Below are 22,633 nucleotides of genomic sequence, written 5' to 3'. Positions count from 1 at the left end.
AAACAGTCTAAACCTGGGCTAAGAATAACTGACCTTAAATATCATCCATCTACACACAGTAAACCTGCTCATTTCACTACAAGACAGGACGAAGCAGGAACACACATACATACAGATACGCCTCCACCCAGGAATGCTTCTAAAGAGTGGTGCGCTGGCTGTGTGTGTGTGTGTGTGTGTGTGTGTGTGTGTGTGTGTGTGTGTGTGTGTGTGTGTGTGTGTGTGTGTGTGTGTGTGTGTGTGTGTGTGTGTGTGTGTGTGTGTGGTGTGTGTGCGTGCCTGCGTGTGTGTGTGTGTGTGTGTGGAGGAAGATGTCAGGGTAGCCTAGTAGTGGGAACTACTCTAACTAGTGGATGTAGCACTGTGTCAGCAGGAGAAGTGCTTCACTGGAAACACCAATGGACAGAACCAACAAGGAAATCCTATTCTGATCCTGCCAATGAGGCATTCTAATCTCTGCACCCAGAACCCAATCTCACACAAGAGACTATATAGGCATTACAACTAACCACTGGTGCCACTTTAAATCGGAGGACGGGTTCATAGTAGTGGCTGGACCGGAATGAATGGAACGGTACCAAACACATCAATATGTGGTTCCATATGTTTGCTGCCGCTCCATTCATTCTATTCCAGTCAATACTAGGAGTCGCCCTCACCTGCCTCCACTGTAACTAACCTGCTGATTAACCAACCTGTTGGTTGGACTGAGGTCCAGTCTGTGTTTCATGTGTATGGCTACGTCCCAAATAGCACCTTATACTCTATAGTGCACTACTCTTCACCAGGGCCAATATAGGGCTCTGGTCAAAAGCAGTGCACTATATAGGGAATAGGGTGCCATTTGGAGCACAAGCTGCTGGACCTTGGGGTCTATGATTAGACAGTAACCAGTAAAAGTCAAGTGTTACCTGGAAGCTGTCACCAGTGATTTGTCCCCAAACCATAACTCTCCCCTGCAGACACCCCATCAGCCACAGTCCATAAACCCTGCTCCTACATTATAAGGAAAGATACAGCTGGAGAGACTGGACGCTCGTAACAACACTCACACTGATACTGCAGGTCTAGATAGTGGCCCATCATCATGTGTTCTGTGCTTAGGAATCTGAGAATAAAATACATAACCTGTCCTGTAAATGTAACTTCATGTCTTCAGGAAATTGTGCTAAGGAAATACTTCTGGTCTAACTCACTATGGCTGTTTCTCCCAAATTGTACCCAATTCCCTATAAAGTGCACTACTTTTGACCAGAGCGCTATGGGGCCTATGAGCCCTGGTCAAAGGTAGTGAAATACATACAGAATAGGGTGCCATTTGGGACGTAAGTGCTCTTCTGAACCACGTACAGTAGTCTTCAGCTCTGAGTCAGAAGCCTATCCCTGACAACAGGCTGGATCTGGAGTTGAGTTTAAAAGTTGAGGTTAGGCCCTCCAGAGCTCTGTTAGCGTGTTAGCATGTTTCTGCTAACGCGTTAGCTTGTTTCTGCAAATGTGTCCCATCCCAAGCACCTTTAGCCCTCTCAGGCTCTATTGGCCGTTGCCGATTTAACAATGAGCTGAATCAATTAGCAGGAAAAGTGAGGTTTAAAGACTGACCTCTGGGTTGGACGCAGCACATACCTCTGGTAGCTACCATACTCTACTCAATAACCTATCTACTATAAAACTGAAGAACTGAGAGAGAGAGAGAGAGAGAGAGAGAGAGAGAGAGAGAGAGAGAGAGAGAGAGAGAGAGGAGAGAGAGAGAGAGAGAGAGAGAAAATAAGTAAGATAAAGAAAGAGAGGTAGAGAAGTTAAAGAGGTGTACTCACGCAGGTCTGTCGTGCCTGCGGCCAGTCTACTCCCTGTGCTGTTCTGCTATAAAGGCCAGCTGAGCTGAACAGAGCTGAGCAGAGCAGAGGCTGAGCAGAGACTGAACAGAGCTGAGCACAGCTGAACAGAGCTGAGCAGAGCAGAGACCGAACAGAGCTGAGCAGAGCAGAGACCGAACAGAGCTGAGCAGAGCAGAGACCGAACAGAGCTGAGCAGAGCAGAGACCGAACAGAGCAGAGCAGAGCAGAGACCGAACAGAGCTGAGCAGAGCAGAGACCGAACAGAGCTGAGCAGAGCAGAGACCGAACAGAGCTGAGCAGAGCAGAGACCGAATAGAGCTGAGCAGAGCAGAGACCGAACAGAGCTGAGCAGAGCCCAAACAGAGCTGCGCAGAGCAGAGACCGAACAGAGCTGAGCAGAGCAGAGACCGAACAGAGCTGAGCAGAGCAGAGACCGAATAGAGCTGAGCAGAGCAGAGACCGAACAGAGCTGAGCAGAGCAGAGACTGAACAGAGCTGAGCAGAGACGGAGCAGAACAGAGACCGAACAGAGCTGAGCAGAAACAGAGCTGAGCAGAGACAGAACAGAAACAGACCTGTACCCACATTACCTGTGCCCACACTACCTGTACCTGTACCCACACTTCCTTGTACCCACACTTCCTTGTACCCACACTATCTGTACCCACACTACCTTGTACCCACACTATCTGTACCCACACTTCCTTGTACCCACACTTCCTTGTACCCACACTATCTGTACCCACACTACCTGTACCCACACTTCCTTGTACCCACACTATCTGTACCCACACTACCTGTACCCACACTTCCTTGTACACACTTCCTGTACACACACTTCCTTGTACCCACACTTCCTTGGACCCACACTTACTTGTACCCACACTACCTGTACACACACTTCCTTGTACTCACACTACCTGTACCCACACTACCTGTACCCACACTACCTGTACCCACACTTCCTTGTACCCACACTTCCTTGTACCCACACTTCCTTGTACTCACACTACTTGTACACACACTACCTGTACCCACACTACATGTACACACTTAAACCACCTGCAGAGAAAATGGGCTATGTCATGACTGTGAGGGTAAAGACCCTGTCCTTAACCTCCAGAATGGTCTCTGGGTTAACCTCTGTGTAAAAACCCTGTCCTTATTAACCTCCAGTATGGTCTCTGGTTTAACCTCTGGGTAAAGACCCTGTCCTTAACCTCCAGTATGGTCTTTGGTTTAACCTCTGGGTAAAGACCCTGTCCTTATTAACCTCCAGTATGGTCTCTGGTTTAACCTCTGGGTAAAGACCCTGTCCTTAACCTCCAGTATGGTCTTTGGTTTAACCTCTGGGTAAAGACCCTGTCCTTATTAACCTCCAGTATGGTCTCTGGTTTAACCTCTGGGTAAAGACCCTATCCTTATTAACCTCCAGTACGGTCTTTGGTTTAACCTCTGGGTAAAGACCCTATCCTTATTAACCTCCAGTATGGTCTCTGGTTTAACCTCTGGGTAAAGACCCTGTCCTTAACCTCCAGTATGGTCTCTGGTTTAACCTCTGTGTAAAAACCCTGTCCTTATTAACCTCCAGTATGGTCTTTGGTTTAACCTCTGGGTAAAGACCCTGCCCTTATTAACCTCCAGTATGGTCTCTGGTTTAACCTCTGGGTAAAGACCCTGTCCTTAACCTCCAGTATGGTCTTTGGTTTAACCTCTGGGTAAAGACCCTGCCCTTATTAACCTCCAGTAGGGTCTCTGGTTTAACCTCTGGGTAAAGACCCTGCCCTTATTAACCTCCAGTATGGTCTCTGGTTTAACCTCTGGGTAAAGACCCTGTCCTTATTAACCTCCAGTATGGTCTCTGGTTTAACCTCTGGGTAAAGACCCTATCCTTATTAACCTCCAGTATGGTCTCTGGTTTAACCTCTGGGTAAAGACCCTATCCTTATTAACCTCCAGTATGGTCTCTGGTTTAACCTCTGGGTAAAAACCCTGTCCTTATTAACCTCCAGTATGGTCTCTGGTTTAACCTCTGGGTAAAGACCCTATCCTTATTAACCTCCAGTATGGTCTCTGGTTTAACCTCTGGGTAAAGACCCTGTCCTTATTAACCTCCAGTATGGTCTCTGGTTTAACCTCTGGGTAAAAACCCTGTCCTTATTAACCTCCAGTATGGTCTCTGGTTTAACCTCTGGGTAAAGACCCTATCCTTATTAACCTCCAGTATGGTCTCTGGTTTAACCTCTGGGTAAAGACCCTGACCTTAACCTCCAGTATGGTCTCTGGTTTAACCTCTGGGTAAAGACCCTGTCCTTATTAACCTCCAGTATGGTCTCTGGTTTAACCTCTGGGTAAAAACATGACCTTAACCTGCGAACTGGGTCTCTAGTAAAACCACTGAAATAGCCTAATAGATGCACTAATATCAAGAACCAGCACCTCTTTGAAGTAGCCTAATAATCAAATGTTGCCGTTTTTTCATCTATATATATATACAGTGCATTCAGAAAGTATTCAGACCTCGTCCCTTTTTCACATTTTGTTACGTTACAGCCTTATTCTAAAATGGATTAAATCATTGTCTTCCCTCATCAACCTACAACCAATATCCGATAATGACAAAGTGAAAAACAGGTTTTTATAAATGTTTGCACATTTATAAAAAAAAAAACTTGGAGTCCACCTGTGGTAAATTCAATTGATTGATCGGACATGATTTGGAAAGACACACACCTGTCTATATAAGGTCCCACAGTTGACAGTATATGTCAAAGCAAAAACCAAACCATGAGGTCGAAGGAATTTTCCGTAGAGCTCTGAGACAGAATTGTGTCGAGGTACAGATCCGGGGAAGGGTACCAAAACATTTCTGCAATATTTAAGTTCCCCCCCAAGAACACAGTGGCCTCCATCATTCTTAAATGGAAGAAGTTTGGAACCACCAAGACTCTTCCTACAGCTGGCCGCCTGGCCAAACTGAGCAATCGGGGGAGAAGGGCCTTGGTCAGGGAGATAGTCACTCTGACAGAGCTCTAGAGTTCCTCTGTGGAGATGGGAGAACCTTCCAGAATGACAACCATCTCTGCAGCACTCCACCAATCAGGCCTGTATGGTAGAGTGGCCAGACAGAAGCCACTCCTCAGGCACATGACAGCCGGCTTGGAGTTTGTCAAAAGGCACCTAAAGGACTCTCAGACCATGAGAAACAAGATTCTCTGGTCTGATGAAACCAAGATTGAACTCTTTGGCCTGAATACCAAGCATCACGTCTGGAAGAAACCTGGACCATCCCTACAGTGAAGCATGGTGGTGGCAGCATCATGCTGTGGGAATGTTTTTCAGCGGCAGGGACTGAGAGACTAGTCAGGATCGAGGGAAAGATGAACAGCGAAAAGTACAAAGAGATCCTTGATGAAAACCTGCTTCAGAGCGCTCAGGACCTCAGACTGGGGCAAAGGTTCACATTTCAACAGGACAACGACCCTAAGCACACAGCCAAGAAAATGCAGGAGTAGCTTCGGGACAAGTCTCTGAATATCCTTGAGTGGCCCAGCCAGAGCCCGAACATCTCTGGAGAGACCTGAAAATAGCTGTGCAGCAACACTCCCCATCCAACCTGACAGAGCTTGAGAGGATCTGCAGAGAAGAATGGGAGAAACTCCCCAAATACAGGTGTGCCAAGGTTGTACCGTCATACCCAAGAAGACGCAAAGCTGTAATCGCTGCCAAAGGTGCTTCAACAAAGTATTGAGTTAAGGGTCTGAATACTTATGTAAATATCATTAAAAGAAATATATATATTTTCAAAAAAATTCTAAAAACCTGTTTTTTCTTTGTCATTATGGGGTATTGTGTGTAGATTGATGAGGGATTTTATTTAGTCCATTTTAGAATAAGGCTGTAACGTAACAAAATGTGGAAAAGTCAAGGGGTCTAAATACTTTCTGAATGCACTGTAAGCCTAGAGGATTAGCTCCACTGTAGTTTTAACATGAATGACACAACAAGATCTCAACAAAATTAGACATATTATGGAAGAACGTTTATTTTTGACGCGATCATTCTGCATGGTTACAGGGTTAATTCCGCGTGGTTACAGGGTTAAAACACAAACAACTTAAAGGTTAACAGTTTAGGCATTCATTCCGAGTGGTTAAGGTTAGGGGTTGGGGAAGGCTTAAAACAAAATCATTAAAAATGATGTGCTTTTACCATCAAGTATCATCAAGTATTCTCCCAGCTTGCTAGGGCATTGTGATCTGCGGTGGAAGTGTGGTCTAAGTAACGCACTCCAGCTCCGAGCATCACGAGTTTGAGCCCAGTGCAATAGCTTTCTTTTTTAAGTATGAGTGCAGAGGAAGGAGCAGGTGTTTAAGCAGCGCGCTCCGAGGAAGGAGCAGGTGTTTAAGCAGCGCGCTCCGAGGAAGGAGCAGGTGTTTAAGCAGCGCGCTCCGAGGAAGGAGCAGGTGTTTAAGCAGCACGCTCCGAGGAAGGAGCAGGTGTCTAAGCAGCGCGCTCCGAGCACCGAGGAAGGAGCAGGTGTTTAAGCAGCGCGCTCCGAGCACCGAGGAAGGAGCAGGTGTCTAAGCAGCGCGCTCCGAGCACCGAGGAAGGAGCAGGTGTCTAAGCAGCGCGCTCCGAGCACCGAGGAAGGAGCAGGTGTCTAAGCAGCGCGCTCCGAGCACCGAGGAAGGAGCAGGTGTCTAAGCAGCGCGCTCCGAGCACCGAGGAAGGAGCAGGTGTCTAAGCAGCGCCCCGAGCACTGAGGAAGGACCAGGTGTCTAAGCAGCGTGCTCCGAGCACCGAGGAAGGAGCAGGTGTCTAAGCAGCGCGCTCCGAGCACCGAGGAAGGACCAGGTGTCTAAGCAGCGCGCTCCGAGCACCGAGGAAGGACCAGGTGTCTAAGCAGCGCGCTCCGAGCACCGAGGAAGGAGCAGGTGTCTAAGCAGCGCGCTCCGAGCACCGAGGAAGGACCAGGTGTCTAAGCAGCGCACTCCGAGCACCGAGGAAGGAGCAGATGTCTAAGCAGCGCCCCGAGCACCGAGGAAGGACCAGGTGTCTAAGCAGCGCTCTCCGAGCACCGAGGAAGGACCAGGTGTCTAAGCAGCGTGCTCCGAGCACCGAGGAAGGAGCAGATGTCTAAGCAGCGCCCCGAGCACCGAGGAAGGACCAGGTGTCTAAGCAGCGTGCTCCGAGCACCGAGGAAGGCATATATCGACGTTCTCAGGACCTTTTCAATCTTCCAAAATCGAAATCTATTCATAGTGATCAGGCTGGAATGATAATGCTGTCATATTCGTGTATGTTGGTGGCAGGGAAGTCAGGCACAGGACAAACCAAATTGGTTATTCTGGAGTATTTAATTTCAAAAAACAAACTCCACAACCAAAATACAAAAGAACATGGGTAATATAATACCCGTCGCACACCGATACAAAACACACGTAACATAACAAAAACAATCACCGACAAGGACATGAGGGGAAACAGAGGGTTAAATACACAACATGTAATTAATGGGATTGGAAACAGGTGTGTAGGAAAACAAGACAAGACCAATGGAAAATGAGAAACTGATCAATGATGGCTAGAAGACCGGTGACGTCGACCGCCGAGCACCACCCGAACAAGGAGGGGCATCGACTTCGGCAGAAGTCGTGACAAATGCTTACATAATTACAAATAGTTTGTTTATTGTAAACTATATTAAATAAGCTAGGTTGTATACACAATGGTGATATATGGTGCTGTGTGTTTACAGTAGCCTACATCATTATTGGCTTTAAAGCTGTCAAGGCATCTTGTGATGCGCTTTGTTAACATGTGGATAACCTTTTATTGCAAAAAATAACAACACTGTTTCAATGCCACATAAATCTTAAAAACCTTGGCCATAAAAGATTACTAGAGCAGAAAACATTGAAATATCATAACCTTAGTGTGTGAACGCTGTCTGAGGTGATAGAGAGGACAAATGAAGGAGTCCGACACACACACACACACACACACACACACACACACACACACACACACACACACACACACACACACACACACACACACACACACACACACCCCCCCCCCCCCCCCCCGAGGCTGGGTCCTGACTGACACCTAATCAATGAGATGTTTATGACCACCAGCTGAGTTCAGCAGATGAGAGGGAGGCAGAAACTCCTCAGCATTCTCCCTCTCCCCACGAGAGCCCTCGTCATGAGGGACCATGTAAACTCTCTGAAGTGTCCAGTCCTAGGAGAGGCCAGGTATGTGAGGCGATAAATTCTGGGCTTAAATAACAAACACGGAAAGTGAAAGAGTGCTTTACCCCCGGAGGGAGATGAGTACCTGAGAGAGGTAATGCCTTCTGGTTCTGTCTGCCCCAATAGAAGGCTGCCAGCGTGTGCATTTATCTAGGGCTTTGATCTTTAGGTCTGGATGAATCCCTTATTCTCTAACGATGGCTCAAAGCTACCAAAGACACCCAGTGAATGATTGCGACATGTACAATAACAGGGGAAAGGTTGGTCTTTGGATGTTTGTAATTTTGTGTAATAATCTCATCCCGCTCTTTAATTCAAGGTATGATTTTCTAACTAACTTTAAAGTGACACAGGAATTGACATTTGAAACACTGCTAAAGCGTTTAAGTGAGGGGGCATTTGGTGGGAAAGGGGGAGAGAGATGCTGCGCTGGTCGTTGAAAGAACATGCTAATGTAAGAATGACTTTCCAGGAGCAGACCAGGAGAAAATCAGCTATTTCTTCATGTTTATAGCTCCCTCTCAGGATGACTGGCCGACTGACAGACAAAAACAGAGAGATAGAGAGATACAGAGATAGAGAAAGAGATAGAAAGAGAGTAAAACAGAGAAAGAGAGAGAGAGAACGAAATTGAGAAAAATAGAGATATAGCATGAGAGAGAGAGAGAGAGAGGAGAGAGAGAGAGAGAGAGGAGAGTAAAACAGAGAGAGAAACAGGGTGGAATAGAAGGGGGAGTGTTGGGGCGAGGGTTGGTGATGAACGGGGTACTCTCTCCCTCTCTGTCTCCCTCTCTGTCTCCCTCTCTGTCTCCCTCTCTGTCTCCCTCTCTGTCTCCCTCTCTGTCTCCCTCTCTCTCCACCAGTGACAGCTGAGTGGCTGGGAGCTAATTGCTGTTGCGTGAGGTCAGAGAGACATTTATCTGACTGAGCTAGCCTTTCCTGCTAGCCCACAACAGACAGACAGACGGACAGGGAGGATGTTGCACAGCTCACACTACAGAGAGGAGAGACTGGCTGCTAAAGCATTGACTAACTGAGAAGTCCCAGGGACATGCACACACATACATACATACATACATACATACACCTACATACATACATACATACATACATACATACATACATACACACATCTCTCTCTCTCTCTCTCTCTCTCTCTCCCCTCTCTCTCTCTCTCTCTCTCTCCCCCCCCCCCCCCCACACACACACACATACATCCACATACCCACAGAGTCCTCTGACACTCACACACACAGCTACACAGCTACACACACACAGCTACACACACACAGCTACACACACACACACACACACACACACACACACACACACACACACACACACACACACACACACACACACACACACACACACACACACACACACACACACACACACACACACACACACACACACACAGCTACACACACACAGCTACACACTACACACACACAGCTTGTGTGTAAGTAATCAGGAGCAGTGGGACCACAGTAACTCTAAACCTTCTAAGGAAAAGGAATACCACTAACTGTTTCATCTCTGAACGCTCAATACTAATGTAAGTTTTTATTCCAACTTTATTCAACTCTTCTCTATTCCTTCTCTTCATATTTTATTTACATTTTATTGAACCAGTCAATTCAGTTAAGAACTGCTCTGCAGTAAGAAAACTTGTAGGACATATATTAGGAAATGAATGAAGAGTTGTTGGATTCTTTGTGATGTAGTGAATTGATGAGTGAATGTGTGTATAGGAGCTCAGGATTTGGTGAGGCTTCTGTTTATCTGTTGAGACTGACTGAAAGTCTACTGTTGCAGATAGATACAGATATTACAGATAGAGCTTTAGAGATATATATAGAAATATAGAGATAGCAGCTCTAGGATATTTCCATCTATCCACACACAGCTAAAGGAGAGTTCATTTCAGTTCATTTTTTGACTTTATTCAGGAACTTGAACTCGCATCTTGAGCTGGCATCTTTTGAGAATCACATCTTGAGCATGCACAGCTTTCATTTCCAGACAACTCTGTCTGAGACAAATGACAACGACAAGATCGCTGCGACCGATAGAGCCATTGACAACACAATCTATGAAATCGGACATATCACAATCAGTGTTGTTGCTAATTGAATAGGTTTTGAAAGCACAGATCAGTAAGGTACAGTACAGTAGGCAGTAGACTGGGCTGGGGACAGTTTGGTAAACCACTACACACTGGGATTAAGAGGGACCATCTATTAGAGCAAGGTTACAAACCTAAAGCAGATGTCCAGCGTTACATTCAGCACTGCAGCTCAACTCCTCATTTTAACACTCAACACTGTCTGGGAATCATAGACTATCCAAGTGGGAGTGAGTAGTAGTATACAGTAGATCCACATCCACTGGACTGCTGTTTAAATTACAGGCTGTAGAAATTGCAGACATCTAACACACACACAAAAACATCCTTCTCTTCCACAGCTCTGTCCTCCACAGAACCCCTGAAACATCCGGAAACAGACAAGACAATGTCTGCTGTTGGACGACGGTCTCCTCTGCCGGGATCACACAGCCGACACACACAGTGAGGATTACACTGAGACAGACTGACGGACATCAACATAAAGACTGGCCTCATTCATACAGAGAGACAGTGAGACAGACGGACATCAACCTACAGCCTTGTGTCCTTACAACAGAGAGACAGACAACTCCAAACAGAGAGAGACATCGCACAAGTGCCTGGTCACTCTCCGACCCTCCTACCCTCCACCCACTCCACCTCCCACCAGCTGGCCTCAGCGCCCCAGCCAGGGGTTACAGGTCACAGGTCAGGGGGACCAGCCCGTCCAGGCTCTGTCTGGCACTCTGTTCTGTTCTGTCTGTCGGAGCAGACAGCAGTATTTCAGCATGTTGTCAGTGGCGCCCCACAGCAGTGCATTATAATGCCCAGATGGATGCCACTGCCATGCAACCTGCCTAACTTGCTGTCGGGACTGTACCTTCACATCATCTTCCTGCTGGGCAGCGTGTGTGTGGCCTGCAGCGACTGCACACCCGAGCAGCTGGCCGCCATCATGAACTGCTCCAAGCACGAGCGCCACGCACGGAACTACGACTACATGGAAGGGGGAGACGTACGCATACGACAGCTGTTCAGCCGGACGCAGTGGTTCCTTACCGTCGACGACTACGGCAACATCAACGGGACACAAGACCCCACCAACTGTTACAGTAAGACCAGTGTTTCCCCTATATACATTTAGCAGCGGCACACCGCCGCTAAATCGTGGCCGCTGCTGTTAAATCGTGGCCTCCGCTGCTAAATTGTGCCCGCCGCTGCTAAATCGTGTCTGCCGCTGCTAACTCATGCCTGCTGCTGCTAAATCGTCGCTGCCACTGTTAAATCATGCCCGCCGCTGCTAAATTGTGGCTTTCGCTGCTAAATCGTGCCCGCCGTTGGTAAATCGTGGCCTCCGCTGCTAAATTATGCCCGCCGCTGCTAAATCAGGGCTGCCGTTGGTAAATCGTGGCCACCACTGCTAAATCATTGCCACCGTTGGTAAATCGTGGCCGCCGCTGCTAAATCGTTACCGCCTCTGCTAAATCGTTGCCGCTGCTGCTAAATAGTGGCTGCCGCTAACTGTTACAGTGAGACTGATCTATATACTGTATATCTATCTATAAAACCCCACCAACTGTTACAGTAAGACTGCTCTATATACTGTATATATATACATATATATACACTGTATGGGGCTATATATATATATATATATATATATATATATATATATATATATATATATATATAAGACCCCACCAACTGTTACAGTGAGACTGATCTATACACTGTATATCTATCTATAAGACCCCACCAACTGTTACAGTGAGACTGATCTATACACTGTATATCTATCTATAAGACCCCACCAACTGTTACAGTGAGACTGATCTATACACTGTATATCTATCTATAAGACCCCACCAACTGTTACAGTGAGACTGATCTATACACTGTATATCTATCTATAAGACCCCACCAACTGTTACAGTGAGACTGATCTATACACTGTATATCTATTTATAAGACCCCACCAACTGTTACAGTGAGACTGATCTATACACTGTATATCTATCTATAAGACCCCACCAACTGTTACAGTGAGACTGATCTATATACTGTATATATATACATATATATACACTGTATGGGGCTATATATATATATATATATATATATATATATATATATATATATATATATATATATATATATATATATATATATATATATATAAGACCCCACCAACTGTTACAGTAAGAATTATCTATCTAGTGTATATCTATATCTATAAGACCCGCCAAATGTTACAGTAATGTTACAGATCCAAATGTTATATTATATGTTTTATACCCCATTAATTGCTACAGTAAGGCTGGTTTTATTATCCACATCTTAACATCTACAGTATGTGTTTTCTTAGGACTCATCACTTCAATGGAATTCAATCAAACAAACTCCTATTGCGTAGGTCGTAGTCTGTAAACAAAGATAGATACTGCGTAAACTGGTGGGGCAGGTTTGATTGAATTCCAGTCTGTGTTGTAGGATTCATCTCGTACTAACAGGTGGCTCTGAGTAGACTCTCAGCAACAGTAGATGTAGAGAGGGTGACTACGTTCTACTCACTGTATATTTATGGGCTGCTTTAGACTCTCAGAGATGTCTAAACATTTTTACGGCTGATGTGTTACTGCTAATAACAATATGGTTGAGCAATGTCCACGTTGCTGAGATCTTAGTCACTCATGTCTAGTCAGAGATGGAGAGAGAGAGAGAGAGCAATAGAGAGGGGGAAAGAAAGTGAAGAAAGAAACAGAGAGCAGAAAAACAGAGAGAGCAGAAAAACAGTCTGTGTGAGTTATCTCCCAGTCTGTTGAGTGAGTAATAAGTAATAAGGCTGTTGGAACACGGTCATATAGCAGCTAGCTCTCTCCCCTCTGGGACTCCCTGGAGCAGCCTGATGTTATTGTCCAATGTTCCCTCTGCAGTGTAATCACACTGGTAATGGGTCATGTGTCTTTGTTAGGGCAGCCAAAGTGACAGAGGTAAAGTGAAGCAGGTGTGGGCTCTGGCAGAGCCAACCATAACACCATGTAAACACAGCCACTAATGAAGTAAACCAAGGGGCTGGGAGTTGGGGCTGGGGATGCAGACAGTCAGGACAAATGAACTGGCATGAAACACGCACGCACCCACGCACATATTAAACACCTCAGTGAAGTAGCCCAAGCTGACCTAGTCTATCCACAGAGATACGGGGTTAGTATGTGTGAGTGTGACATCAAAACAATCCCTCTATAGGTTTCAATAATGTCTGTCTGTCTGTCTCTTCACTCTCCGCCCGCCCGCCCGCCCGTCTGTCCGTCCGTCTGTCTGCCTGCCTGACTGCCTGTCTGCTCACCTGCCCGTCTGCCTGCCTGCCTCCCTCCCTGCTTGTCTGTCTATCTGTCTGTTTGTCAGTGGAATGCTGGCGTGACCAGGGTAGCCTGTCTACCTGTCTGTCTGCTCACACGCCCGCCTGTCTGTCTGTCTGTCTGTCTGTCTGTCTATCTATCTATCTATCTATCTATCTATCTATCTATCTATCTATCTATCTATCTATCTATCTATCTATCTATCTATCTATCTATCTATCTATCTATCTATCTATCTATCTATCTATCTGTCTATCTGTCTGTCTGCCGGCTCACCTGTCCATATGTCTGTCTATCTGGCTGTGGAATGTTGGCGTGACCAGGGTAGCCTGTCTACCTGTCTGTCTGCTCACACGCCCGCCCGCCTGTCTGTCTGTCTGTCTGTCTGTCTGTCTGTCTGTCTGTCTGTCTGTCTGTCTGTCTGTCTGTCTGTCTGTCTGTCTGTCTGTCTGTCTATCTATCTATTTGTTTGCCTGCTCACCTGTCCATATGCCTGTCTATCTGGCTGTGGAATGTTGGCGTGACCAGGGTAGCCTGTCTATCTGGCTGTGGAATGTTGGCGTGACCAGGGTAGCCTGTCTATCTGGCTGTGGAATGTTGGCGTGACCAGGGTAGCCTGTCTATCTGGCTGTGGAATGTTGGCGTGACCAGGGTAGCCTGTCTATCTGGCTGTGGAATGTTGGCGTGACCAGGGTAGCCTGTCTATCTGGCTGTGGAATGTTGGCGTGACCAGGGTAGCCTGTCTATCTGGCTGTGGAATGTTGGCGTGACCAGGGTAGCCTGTCTATCTGGCTGTGGAATGTTGGCGTGACCAGGGTAGCCTGTCTATCTGGCTGTGGAATGTTGGCGTGACCAGGGGAGCCTGTCTATCTGGCTGTGGAATGTTGGCGTGACCAGGGTAGCCTCTGTCTCTGGTGAGGAGGGGGAAGATGGGTCTTGCGAAACAAAAACTGGCCCTGAAAAGCAGAGAAATGGATCCACCCAGATGTGTCTGACAATAGCACGCAGGGAGACATGCAGGCACGCACACACGCAGGTATGCACACGCACACGCACAGGCACACACACACACACACACGCGCGCACACACACACACACACACACACACAGGCAGACAGGCCTTTGAAGAGCCCAGCATGGGCATGAATACAGCTAATAAATCTTTGATTCATATTGCTCTGTTCCTGTCTGGCCTAGGCTGGTCTGGGCTGGGGTGAGGTGCGGAGGGCTGGGCTGGGTTGAGGTGAAGTGTGGTGGGTTGAGCTGGGCTGGGCTGAGCAGGGCCGAGGTGAAGTGAGGTGAGGTGGGCTGGGCTGAGCAGGGCCGAGGTGAAGTGAGGTGGGGTGAGATGGGCTGGGCTGAGCAGGGCCGAGGTGAAGTGAGGGGGGGTGAGGTGGGCTGGGCTGAACAGGGCCGAGGTGAAGTGAGGTGGGGTGAGGTGGGCTGGGCTGAGCAGGGCCGAGGTGAAGTGTGGTGGGGTGAGGTGGGCTGGGCTGAGCAGGGCCGAGGTGAAGTGAGGTGGGGTGAGCTGGGCTGGGCTGAGCAGGGCCGAGGTGAAGTGAGGTGGGGTGAGGTGGGCTGGGCTGAGCAGGGCCGAGGTGAAGTGAGTAGGGCTTGGGGGACTAACCAGCCTTGAACACAACCACTGCACAGACAGACAGACAGACAGACACAGACAGACAGACAGACAGACAGACAGACAGACAGACAGACAGACAGACAGACAGACAGACAGACAGACAGACAGACAGACAGACAGACAGACAGACAGACAGACAGACAGACAGACAGACAGACAGACAGACAGACAGACTGACAGACAGACAGACAGACAGACAGACAGACAGACAGACTGACAGACAGACAGACAGACACAAACATGACAAAGTGGGAAAAGAGTGACCGTTGGTCACAACAGTTTGTTCTCTCAGAGCTGAACTATATTTTTCCCCTTAAGCGCATCTCTGAGCACAGACGACAATCTAAGACTTTACTCAGACAGACAGTGAACGGGTTCAGCGATGGATACTGAAGTGAGCTCTAGTCGTTCAAACTAGTGTCTGAGACTTGTGATGGAACTAGATGTACTCCAATGCCTGACAGGAAGTAATTTAGATACATACATTTATGTGCTATTTTTGCTGACTAAAGCAGACTAAATCATCCAGTTTCTCTTGTTATCTAGTCAGTCTTTCTAACCCTTTATGCTAAAACAAGAGAGTACCCCAACAATGAGATACTGTTACAGGAACAGGCATAGGATCTGTTTCTCAGGGTGGACAGTGTTAAGAGGCCGTTACAGAAACAGGCATAGGATCTGTTTCTCAGGGTGGACAGTGTTAAGAGGCTGTTACAGAAACAGGCATAGGATCTGTTTCTCAGGGTGGACAGTGTTAAGAGGCTGTTACAGAAACAGGCATAGGATCTGTTTCTCAGGGTGGACAGTGTTAAGAGGCCGTTACAGAAACAGGCATAGGATCTGTTTCTCAGGGTGGACAGTGTTAAGAGGCCGTTACAGAAACAGGCATAGGATCTGTTTCTCAGGGTGGACAGTGTTAAGAGGCTGTTACAGAAACAGGCATAGGATCTGTTTCTCAGGGTGGACAGTGTTAAGAGGCCGTTACAGAAACAGGCATAGGATCTGTTTCTCAGGGTATTCTGCTCAATGTCCTGTCCAATGTGTTAGTCCAACCTGACAACCAAAACAAACACAGGTGATATACTGTACTGTATGAGCTAACAGGCCTATAGTACAGTATATTACACCTGACGAGATAAAAGTCGGTGCCTGAATACCCATACTTGCGTTCTAAATAGTAGGCATTTTGGGTAAAATAATAAGAATATGCTTTAAATGCCAGGATGTCATACTCATTTCCGCTTTTCATCTAGTAGAATTCTCTGCACGCTATTGAAGAAGAGAATGGTCTTTCCAGACTCATGGCTTTCACAACAACTGATAATCAGCTGAGGGAACGCGCTGTACCAAAAGCAAAATTTCCTTTCGTAGGATAGCTGGAGGCAAAGTCATTAATATTCATGAGTTATGTCGGGTGCTTGGTTGAGCCTTTTTGGGTGTGTGACATCACACAGATGCACTGCAAAGGCTTGCTCGCTGGGATGATCAGTGTGCACCGACTTCCAGCTACATACCAATTATTCATAAAACAAGTACACAAATTATTATTTAAAAAATGTATACAAACTGTCTGTTGCTTGATATGAGCAAGTCAACCCAAATGTTCCAAAGAAAAGGAAATCGACAATTAGCTGGCGAGTAGTGGCTACTGCCTGGCCAGTGAGCTAGCTACATTTCAGTCAGTAGCTATCCTTCTAAATGCGATGGTCACTGGATAAACTATAAAGCCATGAGTGGGACATATTTTGTTGAAAACAAACTAGCATCCAGTTGTTGTTGCCCATGGTAGAATGATATCTAACCAGCTGGCCCCTGAATCCCGTGTCTATGTGGCCATGCATGAACTCCGAGTCTAGATGTAGTCCAGCTAACATTAGCTAGCTAGCTGAACTGTTTTATGAAAAAACGGCTGAGGTGACTCAAACCCTGTAGCTAGCAACAAGCCTTCCTCGGCGACAATGTTATTGCGGTGCAGGAATATTAGATATGTCTTTTAATTGAAAGATAACTGTCATTAAAGTTGGTGGTTACTACTGGTTTTAGATCCGAGGTGAGAGAAATTGCCCGCCAGTGTTTTGCGTTTTGGTAAGGACTAGGAGTGATGTCACGCAATCAAGAAGGCTCAACCACTCACCAGACGGATAATAATGACATTTTTGCCTTTTGCTATCCTACATGTTAAGTACCAAAATGAAAGAATGGCAGGAATCAACACAATTGTGCATGAGATGACGCATTCTCAGTAGGATGAGCCTAGTATGCTGATATTTGTTGCTTACTGCATTAGGTTTTTATTAAACAGTATGTTCTAAATAGTAAACTCAGCAAAAAAAGAAACGTCCCTTTTTCAGGACCCTGTCTTTCAAAGATAATTCATAAAAATCCAAATAACTTCACAGATCTTCACTGTAAAGGGTTTAAACACTTTTTCCCATGCTTGTTCAATGAACCATAAACAATTAATGAACATGCACCTGTGGAACGGTCGTTAAGACACTAACAGCTTACAGATGGTAGGCAATTAAGGTCACAGTAATAAAAACTTAGGACACTAAAGAGATCTTTCTACTGACTCTGAAAAGCACCAAAATAAAGATGCCCAGGGTCCCTGCTCATCTGCATGAACGTGCCTTAGGCATGCTGCAAGGAGGCATGAGGACTGCAGATGTGGCCAGGGCAATACATTTCAATGTCCGTACTGTGAGACACCTAAGACAGCGTACAGGGAGACAGGATGGACAGCTGATCATCCTCGCAGTGGCAGACCATGTGTAACAACACCTGCACAGGATCGGTACAGCCGAACATCACACCTACGAGACAGGTACAGGATGGAAACAACAACTGCCCAAGTTACACCAGGAACACACAATCCCTCCATCAGTGCTCAGACTGTCCGCAATAAGCTGAGAGAGGCTGGACTGAGAGCTTGTAGGCCTGTTGTAAGGCAGGTCCTCACCAAACATCACCGGCAACAACGTCGCCTATGGGCACAAACCCACCATCGCTGGACCAGACAGGACTGGCAAAAAGTGCTCTTCACTGATGTGCAATCATTGGACAATAAACTAGACGAGGTACGATCACGAGTATCCTACCAACGGGACATCAAAAACTGTAATATCCTATGTTTCACGGAATCGTGGCTGAATGGCGACATGGATATTCAGCTAGCGGGATACAAGCTGCACCGGCAGGATAGAACAGCACACTCCGGTAAGACGAGGGGGGGAGGTCTGTGCATATTTGTAAACAACAGCCGGTGCACGGAATCTAAGGAAGTCTCTAGATTTTGCTCGCCTGAAGTAGAGTATATTGTGATAAATTGCAGGCCACACTACTTGCCTAGAGAGTTCTCAGCTATACTTTTAGTGGCTGTTTATTTACCACCACAGACAGATGCCGGCACTAAGACCGCACTCAGCCAGCTGTATAAGGAAATAAGCAAACAGGAAACCACTCACCCAGAGGTGGCGCTCCTAGTGGCCGGAGACTTTAATGCAGGGAAACTTAAATCAGTTCTACCAAATTTCTATCAACATGTTAAATGTGCAACCAGAGGGAAAAAAATTATAGATCACCTGTACTCCACACACAGAGACGCGTACAAAGCTCTCCCTGGCCCTCCATTTGGTATATCCGACCACAACTCTATCCTCCTGATTCCTGCTTACAAGCAAAATTTAAAGCAGGAAGCATTTACATTTACATTTTAGTCATTTAGCAGACGCTCTTATCCAGAGCGACTTACAGTAGTGAATGCATACATTTCATGCATTTTTTTGTTGTTGTACTGGCCGCCCATGGTAATCGAACCCACAACCCTGGCGTTGCACACACCATGTTGGCTGCTCTTCCTCCCGGGGAAGGACTGCCCTTTCCATGATCTCGCCATCACGGTGGACAACTCCATTGTGTCCTCCTCCCAGAGTGCTAAGAGCCTTGGCGTGACCCTGGACAACACCCTGTCATTCTCCGCTAACATCAAGGTGGTGACCCGATCCTGTAGGTTCATGCTCTACAACATTCGCAGAGTACGACCCTGCCTTACACAGGAAGCGGCGCAGGTCCTAATCCAGGCACTTGTCATCTCCCGTCTGGATTACTGCAACTCGCTGTTGGCGGGGCTCCCTGCCTGTGCCATTAAACCCCTACAACTCATCCAGAACGCCGCAGCCCGTCTGGTGTTCAACCTTCCCAAGTTCTCTCACGTCACCCCGCTCCTCCGCACACTCCACTGGCTTCCAGTTGAAGCTCGCATCTGCTACAAGACCATGGTGCTTGCCTACGGAGCTGTGAGGGGAACGGCACCTCCGTACCTTCAGGCTCTGATCAGGTCCTACACCCAAACAAGGGCACTGCGTTCATCCACCTCTGGCCTGCTGGCCCCCCTACCTCTGCGGAAGCACAGTTCCCGCTCAGCCCAGTCAAAACTGTTCTCTGCTCTGGCACCCCAATGGTGGAACAAGCTCCCTCACGACGCCAGGACAGCGGAGTCAATCACCACCTTCCGTAGACACCTGAAACCCCACCTCTTTAAGGAATACCTGGGATAGGATAAAGTAATCCTTCTAACCCCCCCAAAAAAAGAAAAGATATAGATGTACTATTGTAAAGTGGTTGTTCCACTGGATATCATAAGGTGAATGCACCAATCTGTAAGTTGCTCTGGATAAGAGCGTCTGCTAAATGGCGTAAATGTAAAATGTAAATGTTGGAGTTGCAAACACCATGCTCTACCAACTGAGCCACAGGGAAGCACCAGTGACTCGGTGTATAGAAAAATGGTCAGATAAAGCAGATGCTAAACTACAGGACTGTTTTGCAATCACAGACTGAAACATGTTCCGGGATTCTTCCGATGACATTGAGGAATACACCACATCAGTCACTGGCTTTATCAATAAGTGCATTGAGGACGTCGTCCCCACAGTAACTGTACGTACATACCCCAACCAGAAGCCATGGATTACAGGCAACATTCGCACTGAGCTAAAGGGTATAGCTGCCACTTTCAAGGTGCGGGACTCTAACTCGGAAGCTTACAAGAAATCCCGCTATGCCCTGCGACAAACCATCAAACAGGCAAAGCGTCAATACAGGGCTAAGACTGAATCATACTACACCGGCTCCGACGCTCGTCGGATGTGGCAGGGCTTGCAAACTATTACAGACTACAAAGGGAAGCACAGCCGCGAGCTGCCCAGTGACACAAGCCTACCAGACGAGCTAAATCACTTCTATGTTCGCTTCGAGGTAAGCAACACTGAGGCATGCATGAGAGCATCAGCTGTTCCGGACGACTGTGTGATCACGCCCTCCGTAGCCGACGTGAGTAAGACCTTTAAACAGGTCAACATTCACAAGGCTGCGGGGCCAGATGGATTACCAGGACGTGTGCTCCGGGCATGTGCTGACCAACTGGCAGGTGTCTTCACTGACATTTTCAACATGTCCCTGATTGAGTCTGTAATACCAACCCTAGCCATAAGACTCCTGAACAGCTAACCAAATGGTTACCCGGACTATTTGCATTGACCCTCCAGCATGACAATGCCACCAGCCATACTGCTCGTTCTGTGCGAGATTCCCTGCAATACAGGAATGTCAGTGTTCTGCCATGGCCAGCGAAGAATCCGGATCTCAATCCCATTGAGCAAGTCTGGGACCTGTTGGATCGGAGGGTGAGGGCCATTCCCCCCAGAAATGTCCGGGAACTTGCAGGTGCCTTGGTGGGAGAGTTAGGTAACATCTCACAGCAAGAACTGGCAAATCTGGTGCAGTCCATGAGGAGGAGATGCACTGCAGTACTTAATGCAGCTGGTGGCCACACCAGGTACTGACTGTTACTTTTGATTTTGACCCCCCCCCTTTGTTCAGGGAAACATTATTCAATTTCTGTTAGTCACATGTCCGTTGTTCAGTTTATGTCTCAGTTGTTGAATCTTGTTATGTTCATACAAATATTTACACATGCTAAGTTTGCTGGAAATAAACACAGTTGACAGTGAGAGGATGTTTCTTGTTTTGCTGAGTTTATATGATTAGTACACAGTATGCAGTTTAAGTAAGTAGTAGGCAAACCAGATTTCAGACACAGCCATTGGCAGAGCATATTAATCTGAATCACTAACATATGACGCTAGTAGAGGACTGTTGGCTTGTAGTGAAAACACTGAATAAGGGTCTTCATAGACAGCAGAGCATGTTTTACTGTATCTGGTTTTAAGGAAATAATTTGTAACTGTATGCCAGGAGTCTGCAAGAGCCAGTTTAAACCAGTGATTGATTTCTTTTGGCCCCCCGAAAGTTTTTAGTACATTTTAAGATTTTTGTTTTTGGTAAAAAGAAAATACTGTAAAATCACCTGGAATTCAGCTAGAAATTTGTTTAATTTAGGAAATCTGTTCCCAAGTATTCCCACAAATTCAAAAAAAAGACACGTGATCTTGTCTCAGTATATTCAAGGTATGAAAGTATTGTTATTTTCAAATACAATCTATTTTTGGACTTAGTTGTGGTCAATTTGTAGTGTACAAATTATTAAAGTTATGTTCTGGCCCCCTGACCATCCGCTCCGACAAAAATCGGCCTACGGCTGAATGTAGTTGCCTAACCCTGCTGTAGGCTATTCAAAAACATATGGGAACCCTCTTAAACCCTCCAGACAGTTTGCTGGTGAGTGTGTTGTGTCTGTTGCCCCAGTACAACAGATATAGTACATAATAGTATTGTCTCCCTGTTATAATCCAGTACAACAGACTATATAATAGTATTGTTACCCTGTTATAATCCAATACAACAGATAGACTATATCATAGTATTGTTACCCTGGTATAATCCAGTACAACAGACTATATAATAGTATTGTTATCCTGTTATAATCCAGTACAACAGATATAGTACATAATAGTATTGTTTCCCTGTTATAATCCAGTACAACAGACTATATAATAGTATTGTTACCCTGTTATAATCCAGTACAACAGACTATATAATAGTATTGTTACCCTGGTATAATCCAGTACAACATACTATATAATAGTATTGTTATCCTGTTATAATCAAGTACAACAGACTATATAATAGTATTGTTACCCTGTTATAAACCAGTAGAACAAATAGGCTATATAATAGTATCGTTACCCTGTTATAACACAGTATAACCGATATACAACAGCATCGTTGATTTGTTACCATGTTATAACACAGTATAACCAATATACAATAGCATAGTTGATTTGTTACCATGTTATAACACAGTATAACCAATATACAACAGTATCAATGATTTGTTACCATGTTATAACACAGTATAACCGATATACAACAGCATCGTTGATTTGTTACCATGTTATAACACAGTATAACCGATATACAACAGCATAGTTGATTTGTTACCATGTTATAACACAGTATAACAGATATAC

The sequence above is a fragment of the Salmo salar genome, chromosome 26 (assembly GCF_965601325.2).
Source record: "Salmo salar chromosome 26, fSalSal1, whole genome shotgun sequence".
Taxonomy (NCBI): Eukaryota; Metazoa; Chordata; class Actinopteri; order Salmoniformes; family Salmonidae; genus Salmo; species Salmo salar.
Note: the sequence above shows the minus strand (reverse complement) of the source record.